Source organism: Anabrus simplex, chromosome 1 (genome assembly GCF_040414725.1).
Source record: "Anabrus simplex isolate iqAnaSimp1 chromosome 1, ASM4041472v1, whole genome shotgun sequence".
NCBI lineage: Eukaryota > Metazoa > Arthropoda > Insecta > Orthoptera > Tettigoniidae > Anabrus > Anabrus simplex.
Window position 1 is genome coordinate 26,418,443 of NC_090265.1, and position 12,205 is coordinate 26,430,647.

General features: G+C 37.7%; 1 protein-coding gene across 1 annotated transcript in view; it reads right to left on the reverse strand.

Moving 5' to 3' along the window:
* Positions 1-581: 581 nt before the first annotated feature.
* LOC136883524 (B-cell linker protein) overlaps positions 582-12,205 on the reverse strand; it is a 323,973-nt gene continuing 312,349 nt past the window's right edge. The window contains exon 15 of the mRNA XM_068229921.1: positions 582-7,428. The gene's annotated coding sequence lies outside the window, so the exon portion shown is untranslated. The remainder of the gene's footprint in view (positions 7,429-12,205) is intronic.

The following is a 12,205-nucleotide window of genomic DNA, read 5'->3' on the forward strand; positions in this document are numbered from 1 at the left end:
AGAGATGTCGAAATGTACTCTGTCTCCTTCCAATTGTCGTGGGCACTCTCTGCTTTATGACTTCCGAGGATTCTCTAAACAATACCACCCGAATGAGATACTAAGATGATCCCATATGCAAGTTCACCACCGACCGCTTTTCCAGTACAGTACTTCTTCAAATTACCACAATGACGGGACGTCAACACCAAGATCCGTAAGTATGCCGTAACCGTCCTTTTGTAAGATACAGTTTCTTGAAAAACGCGTCATCGAGGATTTAGCGTTGATGGGACTGAAATTTCTGGACGGTTGATCCGGGAAATCGTTTCTTCGAGGAACGGATAATGCGGGATTTTTACGTGATTTAATTAGGATGCTCGCGGGACCACGTAATTTGAACGAATAGTACGGGAAAACGTAGTTTCCGGGAACATATAATCGAGGTTCTACTGTGTTGGAATTCAAACTCTGTTTTAATTGTAACTCCACTTTGTACAGACATAATAATTAGGAGTGCAAGGACACTACAAATACAGTACTCTTCTGGTCAGTGGAATGATTAGGACAGGTTTGGTCATTTTCCCCCAATAAAGTACATCTTTTGAATAACACATAGTAATTTATTACACAAATATACATAGTTTCCATCAGCTTTTATACACAATTTCAATGGCACAGGTCTCTTACACAGATAAAGGTAATGTAATCAACTCTAGGATTGACTCAGCTCTTCACGTTTGGTTTGGAAAGTTTCTTCTCAACACGAGATCTGCTGTCCATTTTCCAGGAGCAACAGCACATTATTAAGAACCCCATTTGCATTGAAATCTGTTGCAATTACATGTCTAAGATTTGTGTCAAGTAATCTACCTCAATCCTCATTACAGTTTTTACGGCTTCCTTGTAACTGCATAACCTTTGGTGGTGTTACATCTGAGGATCTATCAAGCGTCCAGGATGAATACTTAAGAGACATCAGTTCAACAGATACGCTGAGACCGAATCTTGAAAAATCAGTTTGGATGAATACGCTAGACTGAACTGTTGCCTCTATAACCAGTCTTTGTAGCAGTTGGACTACCAATGCCAGAACTTTCTGTGAATGAATAAATAAATATACATAATCGGTAAAGAATATGGACAAAGAAGTGGTTATATGAAAGAAACAAGCATATTGTTTTAAATTTACTGCTCTTCGGAGAGCACAAAACTACCATCCGCACTGGGGCAAAGTTCTGTTACTGCCATCTACCGAAGTTCATATTAAATAGTTTTTGACTTACGACGCCACGAACTTTCATGTAACCTGTACATATTTGAACTCTCTCCCCAAAAATCCTGATCGACAGACCATTATTTGATTATTTCCTTAACGCCTTGATGCCGACATCCATGGATGGTACAGACTACTGTTGGCCTAACTTCATTTTGTTCTAGGTTGTAAAGTTTAAAAGTTGTGGAGATGGAAATGGTATATCTTTGAAGCTGGAGGTCTCTGCCTTCCTTCAGTATATGAATCAGCCCAAATCAGTGTTTCTTTTTTGTCTTGTCTTGTCTTGCGGATATTTATTTGGGATTCAAATGTGTTTCTTTTTTCTTTCTCTAAAGTTTGAAATAGTCTGATCTCTCTTTGCTTGAGAGCATACAGACTTAAATTTTTACTATGATTCCTTATGTAGATTGATAGTACACATATCACCATATTTCCACTGATAAGCATGTTTACATGATCTATAAATCCTTTAATGCCTTGAAACCTCTTCCGACTTGTAATTACTTGCAAACTATCATCCTCATGACCCATATCAATGTGACATGGTCTACAATTGAGAGAAATAAATCAATGATTCCACCTAATTGATACTTTTTTTTTTTTTTTTTTGCCTTAGCAAAACTAAAAACTGTAGTACATGTGGGTGGATGGGTGAAACTATCAAATTTCGGTTTAAAAAATTTTTAACAGTTAAAATGGCTTATGGCTAAAATACTTTTGATGACATGTTCAATATAATTTTAAAAGCAGTCTTTACAAAAGCGTGAGTCTCAGATGTTCTGGGAATGTGATTAGTTATCTTCTTACTGAATCTTCTTTGGAAAAAAAAAATTGTTTTAATTTTGAGTTATATTTTGTGCGTGTTGATGAGAATTATAACCACACTGGAGTTGGCATTCCACAGAAGAATCTTAAGGGTTGCTCTGCATTAGACTGCATTTATTATTAGGCTGGTGGCTTGCAACTAGATCCCTCAACATCCAGAGTGTTAGTTTTCCTTTACATTTCTGGGGAGTAGTCTCCCAGCTGTTGCCTTGACCTTCCATATGTACAACACCAGACTTCTGAAGTAAATTAAAACAGTATACTTGTTTCTTTCACATAACAATTGCATTGTCCATACTCTTTCTTGGGATAATACTACTGCCGCATACAGTGGTTGGAGAGGCAACATTTTGGTCTAGTGTTTTGTCTCTCTCAGTGTGTATGCTGAATGAATACAAATCTCAGAAACATGCTTCATGAATACCTCCATTGCTACAGATCTAGATGTAAATGGTACCTTTTACAACAACTGATATGACAGTCTTGTAGCATTCCTCAAGGACAAAAGAGAACTAGTCTTCTTCATACAGCTCCCCAGTCTACACTGAACACTATGCATCACTGATGATTACCACCATCAAAGTACTGGACTGGAACAATTGAGCTTTTCACAAACAGTGACACAGTTCAGACAAAAGCAATGATGGTACAACCACAATCTACTGTGAAAAGGGTAGGTAATTGTGAAACTGAAAAAGAACTTCCTGTGTAAAACCTGACTGTTTTCAGTAACTACTGTACCTTCAGTATAGAACTTCTTGTGGATGACTAAGGCCACTAGTGACATTTTCTCCAACTGCACATCACTAACAAATACTAATCACACTCTTAATAATACAGCAATGCTCACATAAATTCTGGTCACACTCTTAGACACTCGATCATGTGTGACCGGGAGGAATCAGGAGGAATGACTGACCGCTGTTTTGAAAAGCTTTGACCAAGTCGAATGATCAAATAGAAACTCGAAGGTGCGAGTTCAACATTCGCAAGCTCTGCGCACTTAAAGATGTGGATGCCAGTTCACTTTCTGAAAGATCTTAATTTTGTCTTCATTCGTAAGGAATTTCACGGCTATCACAAGACAAATATGCATGACGCTAGTCAATTTCACACAATTATGTTCCTACTCCAGATATAGGCTACCGTATCACACTCACTGTACCACTCAACACAAAATAAATGCCTAACTTCTGAACGGAATGTGAAATACAAACACAAATAGACCCACTATGTTATTCAGCAATCTTGCTGCTAATCGGCAAGCATAACTGAACATTCCTGAGCCTAACGGCTTTCTCCCCGAACGTTCAACTTACCCTGTGAAGTTCAGGAATTTAAGGCCTCTTTCAGTAATCATGCAGCTGTGGCGATGGATTTTACTTGAGTTGGAAATCACGTTTCTTTCACAAGGGGTGACAAATAACATTTTCAGGGCTAGGAAAAACGTGATCATACTCATACTAAGCAGTAATAGCAAAACTTTGTGACATGATAAGTGAGATATATATATAAAAAATTGGATGTTGTATATTTGAAATTAATACTCAAAAACTACTGGACCAATTTTGCTGAAATTTTTACAGTTTGTTCTTATTACATCTGAGAGAAATTATGAAATGGTTTGAACGAAATTGGATTGGTACGGTAGTTTTATTATAATGAGTAATTTTATGTAATTTTATTAAATTGCAAGTTATGAATCTCATTCCGTATTGACGGTTATCACTTTACAAAAGAAAATATTTATAAATTGAATTGTATTGATAGGAGGATTTTATAAATATTTTCTTTTATTTTATTAAATTGCAAAGCCGCACCAAGATTGGATCGACTTGATGGACACGTTGTCACTAGGTGACAGCAGCTTATGCTACATCATAATAGTCCGGTAATAGATGCTGTATATAGGAGGATGGGAATGGCCGCCATGTTTTATAAAGTACCTTTCTTGATAGGAGGTTCATTCTTATGCCAGTAATTTGGGAATAGCAATCCAACATGCCGTTTTCGAGATGTACTTTCATGCCATAGGACCAACTTCAATAGGTCTGCCCAGCTTGAAGAATATAACTGTGTATTATATGTGTAAAACATTTGAGAAACTGTGGAAAATGTAGAATATCAATAGTGGAATGACACGAGTTATCACCTACTCCTAACGAAGAGCAACTGGGGGTTCCCAGCGAGCTAAGACAAGTCTATGTAATCTATCAATAGGTATATATATATATATATATATATATATATATATAAATGTCATTGTATTTGGGTATGTAAGTATTACATCTCCTAAACCATAGGAACCATTTCAACCAAACTTGGTACACTTATGACTTAGTATCAGGAAACGAAACTCATGGGGGAAAGACACCACAAGCACCCTTAAAGGCAGGGACGAGGGAGCAGAGTTATAAAAATAATCAAAAATAGTGTTGAATTCATACTTTTCAGCGTCGCTGAGATGAATAGTGATACACCAGATTTTTTTAGTCCATGTTCAGCCCCCTTTAGGGTGGGGGCGAGAGAGGTGTGAGGTATAAAAATAATCGAAAATAGTGTTGATTCCATAGTTTTCGGGGTCGCTGAGATGGATGGTGACACTCCGAACGTTGTTAAAGTCCATGTTCAGCCCCCATCAGCATGGAGATAAGAAGGGGTGAAAAAGAAATAGTCCAAAATGACCGAAATTAAGGGTGTATGTGTGTTTCTTCCAACATAGCCCTCATACAAAATTGGTACACATATTACTTACTATCTGAAAAAAATACTGTTGGATAAAACGTAAAATGTAAAATAAATGAAAATGGCTGATATTAATTTTGAATACTATCGTTTACCAGGTCGCTGAGTTGAACTGTGACAATGTAGATGGTTAAGTTATACTTCATCGCAATCAGTATGGAGGTTGAGAAGGGATGAAAGTGAATGTAAAAAAAAAATAACCGAGATATATGGGGTGTATGTGGGTATGTTCTAGAATAGCTCTCAACGGAACTTGGTACACATGACTTACCATCTGGAAAAAAATATGGGGATGAAACATATCAACCCCCGCTGAGGATGGGGAATTGGAGGGGATGACATTTAAAAATAATGGAAAATAACCGATATTAAAGTCGAATCCGTTGTTTATGTGTCACTGAGACGAACTGTGATGCTCTGAATACCTAAGTCCATGTTCAGCCTCCATTGAGACGGGAGGCTGAAAGGGTTTTAATAGTAAGTAGTCTAAAATGACCGAGATTAGTATTGAATCCACCGATTTTGAAGTCGCAAGGCTGATTGGTAACAGTCTCAATGGTAGTTGAAATCGTGTAGATCATATCTATAGATGACGGATAAATTCATATAGTTCTCACTTATTATTCTTTGAAAAGATCAAATACTTCCCAGTCAATTTGAGCTTCCACAAGATAAAGTATTACTTGAAAATTAAATAATCTAAAACTTAAAATCAAACGCATCTAAATAACTCTAAAAGTACATAATAGATGCTAAAATCAATATCCCAATTAGGAATTCACTTCACACATAACTAACTGGTAACACTAATCTTAAAATAAAACATTCAAGAACACTGGGTCCTACAGCTAGTTTTTATATAGATTCAATACGATGAGAATCAGGACTTCGAATTTACAATGTGTTAATGAGGAACACACTATCTTAGGATAAAATGTGCTTACATATTTTTTTAATTTTGAAATTCCCCTCTTGTACAGGTATCCCTGATCATATAACATCCGTGGCTTAGGCGGCAGCGTGCTGGCCTCTCACCGCTGGGTTCCGTGATTCAAATCCCGGTCATTCCATGTGAGATTTGTGCTGGATAAAGCGGAGGCGGGACAGGTTTTTCTCTGGGTACTCCGGTTTTTCCTGTCATCATTCATTCCAGCAACACTCTCCAATATCATTTCATTTCATCTGTCAGTCATTAACCATTGCCCCAGAAGAGTGCAACAGGCTATTGACAATTAATTATGTAAGAAATCTAAACAAATATGTTTTAAAAATGAAACAAGAATGCAAAAACGAAGGAAGAAATATAACTGAAAATTTAATGATAGATCCTTCCACACCTAAGAACAAGCCAATCACCTCGCAGCACCTGGCAGGTATGTGATACTTTTCTTCTAAGAAATTAAAACACGGTATGTAGTGTCTCCTCTTTTCAGAATCAACTTCTTTGGCCTGTGAACTGTTACTCTCAAACCTTATTGTTGGATCAATAACAATGCCAATGTTTCTCTTCCTATCAATAGGGACAATGTCTGCACATTTACTGGATCCATCGATAGAGATATTATTATTATCATCATTATTATTATTATATTTGCCTTTATTTGTAGTGGCGAAGTTAGGACTCATGGACCTCTCTTACACTTAACCACACTTCATTAACAATGTACATCTGAGAGCAATATTCATAATCTTATCTTAAAACTACCATTACAAACTAGAAACAAAGTATGAAACAAAATAACATAAACACTCCCAGCCTGTTTCCAGTCATTCGACCGGGTCAGGAAAGGAATGAATGAAGCCCCCATCTAGTGGCGATGATGGGATTGTGCCAGCTACCGAAGCCTGTCGGACTCCTCTGGGGCAATGATTAATGACTGACAGATGAAATGATGAAATTGGTGTTGCTGGAATGAATGATGACAGGGAACACCGGAGTACCTGGAGAAAAAACTGTCCCACCTCCGCTTTGTCCAGCACAAATCTCACATGGAGTGACCAGGATTTGAATTACGGAACCCAGTGGTGAGAGGCCGGCACACTACTGTTTGAGCTATGGAGGCTCTTAATTTGTACCTATATAATTTATCTTTTTTTTTTTTTTTCACCAATAAAAATTGTGTGTGCTATAGCATATTAGGGCAGGCTGCCCCCATTCATAATCATGTGAAGAGATCTGTAATCTTTATTTACAACTTCGTTAATACGAAGATCTTTCCTTATAATAATGCTTAAGTACTTGGAGTGATCCACATCCCATCAACACAACTGAGAGGACTTTCCCTCTCTGTGAAACTTGCAACCTGACTTTTCACAATACAGTGACACAACCTACCAATTTTATTTCCATGTTAAGTTATCCACAAAAAGTTCTGTATTAAAATAACATTGTTACTGAGAAGTACACAAAGTGCTGCTGAAAGTTCTATTTTTTAGTTTCGTGATTGCTTTCATCCTCCAAAGTAGATCCTTGTTACCTGAACACAATATTACAACATTGTACGGTATGTAGAGAGCAATACCCTGCATGGTATATCACTGTCAAGTTGGACCCAAGACCAGCAGACTGCATCATTTTCAACAAGTACCTGGGTTGCCATGTCCTGTAATATAAACACACAGTTTTAGTCATCAAATGCTTAAACCTACTTGTAATAGACTTTCAGCTTATTATGTTGTTTATAACCGTTAGGTTCTTCAGTCTGACGAAACTAACAGGCAGTCTATGCTTGGAACGAGAGAAAAGAGGAAGTCATTAAAATAAGTTCCAGACTTCAAGTATGTAAACAGAAATACAAATAAATATTTATAAATTTCTAAATATTTGCGAGTGATTTTGATACAATCTGATGATGTTCTTTTTAACACGTTCGTGACCGATGGTGATACATGTGCTTCATGACTCCACTTTCAATTAGTGCCAATGACAACACACATGCGTGACACTGCAGCAAATACTATGTAAACAAGCAGACCTCTCATCTGTGCAATGTTAAGCTGTTGTTAAACATGAGGTTAAACTGGGCATTAGGTTAATTCTCTGGAGTCATTACAATTCGGCATAATATCAACAGAGAATAGTGAGGTTCCAGGGCCTTTTCATTGGAAGAAACACCATCTCATAGGCTCCCAAAATCTACTGCACTGCCTATAGGAACACATTTTCACATCTAGCCAGTAAATGCGTGTCTAAGGTGAATGGGCGTAGGTCACGGAATCCGTGCAGACAGTGTTAGAAGGGGGCGGCGGCGCAGGACTGCATGCTCTACTGTCCAGGGCAGCCAGGCTTGAGTCTTGAGCAATATTTTGTGGAATTCTGCAAACGTCAGAAGTAATTGATTCCAAACAATGCCATATCTACCTGTGTTTGTTGCAGTGCACTATTAGAGGCTACTGCATTGACCATGTCTGTTGTACAGTGATTGTTCACACAGCAATAACACGAAATTTACCATGGACCATTTTAGCGAGAAATGTTCAAAAACATATTTATCTGTCGTAGGAAAGTTATTGAATATCTACGACCAAACAAAACATTTTTTCTCCAATTCCACTTTGTTATCTGTCATGACGCACATGCTGTGTCAAACGGCACTGCAGGCGAAAAGCTCATCACTAGCGCCACTGATGCACCGTGCGTCGTGGCTCCCATGCTCAGAAATATTATCGAAATAATTCAAATAATAATCTAAAATGGATAAATACACAGAAATAAACTCCATTAAGCAAAAAAGGTATTACGGTACCACGGTAACGGCTACCCATGTCCGAGCAGCCGCGAACAAGTTAAGAACGAAACTTGTCGTTCCATTTTAATTAACTCATTCCTCTTTTAGGTGGTTTATAAATTTATTACTCAAAATTAGTTCCAGCAGATTGAAGAACCTAACAGTTAATTGTTGAAACTGAAAAGAAATGGTTTCATTACATATTATTACGTAGTGTCGAGAACAAACAGGGAGTGTAAAAAATACATGGCAGAACTTTAGGGTACATTGTCCACAAATTCATAATTAGTGGGACATCAGATTGTAAAATATTGTAAGCTGTCACTCTTTTCTGTTAGAACTGAATTTAAATTTCCCGTAATGATGCACTCTGTTCATTAGTTTTTTTTTGCTAGTTGCTTTACGTCGCACCGACGCAGATAGGTCTTATGGCGACGATGGGACAGGAAAGTGGAAGGAAGCGGCCGTGGCCTTAATTAAGGTACAGCCCCAGCATTTGCCTGGTGTGAAAATGGGAAACCACGGAAAACCATCTTCAGGGCTGCCGACCGTGGGGCTCGAACCCACGATCTCCCGGATGCAAGCTCATAGCCGCGCGCCTCTACGCGCACGGCCAACTCGCCCGGTGTTCATTAGTTTATAAGAAGCATTTGAAATTCTTACTCCCTGCCATACTACATGCTTCTGCTCATCATCTCATTGCGTAATAAAATATCCCTTGGCTGTCTCCATAGCGTAACAGTTGGTGCCTCCCGAGCCCAGGTTCGATTTCCGGTACTGCCAGAAATTTAAGATTGGCAGGAGGGCTTGCCTGAAAAGAGCTGCACCACCTTGGGATGACGACATGAGTTTACTTTTACTATTAATCCTTTAAATGGAAATACTTAACAAGTTATAATCTGATGAATTACATATAACAGTACATGTTTCGGGAGATCTCCTTCAGCTATTAATGTATTATGTTCATTTAATAAATTGTTATTATGAAAACACATATTCTGAGAATGGTTTTACCATTAATGAATTTAAAAATTCTGTGAATAAAGAATTATATAAAAACATTTATGATTCTGAAGCAAAGTTCATTTGATATTCTTTAGACAGGGAACATGCCTTTCATGCAACCTTGTTGAAGGTTAATAGGTTATTTCCGCAACAAAAAAAAGATATTGGTGTGTTGAGGAATTTAATTTAGATCACTACTAGGATTATTTCTTTGATGTAATGGAATGTGGATGTTTTTGTATATGTTCATTGAAGTACCTTTTTGCATTTTATGCACAATTGTTATATCTTGATTGATAGAAGTAAAACTGTCAATATAACTTGTCATATTGTGCCGTTTCCATGCGGAACGAGGGCGACAGCATGAGTGATGAAGGAGAACTCGAGGCCCGGAAACATGGCGCCGGAACAGTCTGGACCTGCAGTCATCTATATACGTCGAGAACGCAAGAAAGTGAACGTGAAGACAGAGCGCGAAGATGTATAAATTTATGTATATAATGTTAAATTTAAGCTGTATGTAGATTATAAAGTGTATTATACAAGACGAAACCAAAGAGAATGCAAACAGGGTAATTTCATGTAAAGTAAAATATCGAGAGTTGGTAAGAGTGACGGTGGTGACACCTATGTATCGATAGGCACTGGTATGTTCTTAAGATGAACTTGTACATCTAAGGTAATATACTTCTGTTCCATGTCCTTGTTCTAATGAGAAAGGCGGAATACAGAGCTGTGTCATTGTTGGCTTGCTGTTGGCTTGTAGTCAGTAGATGTGATGCTTGGAAAAGGTCGTTGTTAAAGCAAGCAGATTGTGAGAATATATTGATGGAAGTTGGAGTGTATATGGTCTTAGTCGTGAAAAGGAATCGAAATATGCGACGTATATTATGAATTTGTGTTAATATTGGCAAATAGTGATGAAATAATAGCAGTTATACAGAGCCAAGCCATTACATGTAAAGCAATGCTGTACTTGAGAAGTTAATGTCGGTATCGTGTGAATAATTACTTATATCAAGGAGTGTATGCATTGTTGAATATAATAATGATTGTGTGTGAATTTGGTAAACTAATGCTAGATTGTTTCAGGTGTGATCTACATGAGAATATAATAATGCTTCCGAAAATGAGTCCAGGTAATAATAATAACATGGAGAGCTAAAATGTGAGAGCGGGTTCCAACCGAGACAATGGCGTGGTTACGGGGAAGGATTAGCTAGACCATGGGCTGCCCAACACCCTGGTCTGCAAGTCAGTAATCATCCACACATTCATAATGCATTTTCATGGTTGATTTTGTTGCATTTTTTAGTAGCTATAATGTAAGACAGTAGTGTTAAGACATGTCCTGAAGTAGTTCATTGAGACGTGAGAATAAGTGCACAATAAGCGATTTGATACTGAATTATTTGGCATGTAGGAATTTACATACGCGTTTGGCGACACGGTGTTGGTATCATGTGCGTGAGTGATCATTTATGGAAGGGAGTCGACGTCGGTGTTGTTTACATTATGTTGTATCATAATTACTGCGAGGTTTATGGGCTTATGGGAGCATATGTGACATGGCATATCTATAATGTGATGTAAACGCTGACACGCACGGGTAATGGAGATGTGATTTGTTGCGTATAGCGTGATAGTGAACTTCATGAATTCAAGGGCGAATTATTCGTCGAGTAATTGATCACAGCATGTTTATTATTATTATGATGATAAGCAAGAAACTACGGCATATCGTAGTACTAGAGAAGACATTATGCAGGTAAGTAATACAATTAGTGTGAAGCTACGAGTGATAATAATATGAGACAACGTGATATGAATATATAAATAATGATGTGCGTGCCAAGTGGATATTAAGTGCCTGCAATGTTGATAGTTATGGTGGTAATAAGTCAGTGCAGTATGATATTGTGATATGCTAACAAAGCTTGCGGTGAGTTCATGTGTACTTAAATGATTTTTATAGTGAAATGTGCTGTGTAATGAAAGTCATGGAATTAATCTGAGATGTGGTAGTGAAAGTTCACCATGTGATTCGTCACGAAGAGCGTGCCATTCAGGTGTGTTGTGTTTACTTTGGAGTCAAACAATGTTAATGGATATGTATGTTACATACGTAAGTGTATACTGTGATTGTAATGCTGATGATTACTAACTGCGAGGCTATGTCGACTATTATGATCCGATTTATCATCACGACGTCATGAATAACGTATTCGAGATTCACGCTTGGTTATTATGCTTCTTGGCCGATATGGTAGCGATATGCTTGCGGCGTATAGGGAACTTACCACACACCTGGCTACAAGGATGCGCACCATGATATCTGTTAGGTTAAGGGTAGCACTTCATGGACATAGTAATTAATTATATGTAGTGTAGATATCATGTGATGCTTTGATTTGATATATGAGTGTAAATATTTCTTGTTGATATATGTGTTGTCTACTCATCATCCATATCATCCATTATTGCTAGGTTAAAATGATCCTCGAAGGTATGTGTGAGGATAGGTGTGCAGTTATTGTTGCACTAAGGCGAGCATCCTCAGTACAACGTAATTTAATTAGGACGTAGTAGTGATCATTTAATTTCAGTTTAGGTTAATCGACCCATGAAAAGGCATTATTGGCTGGAC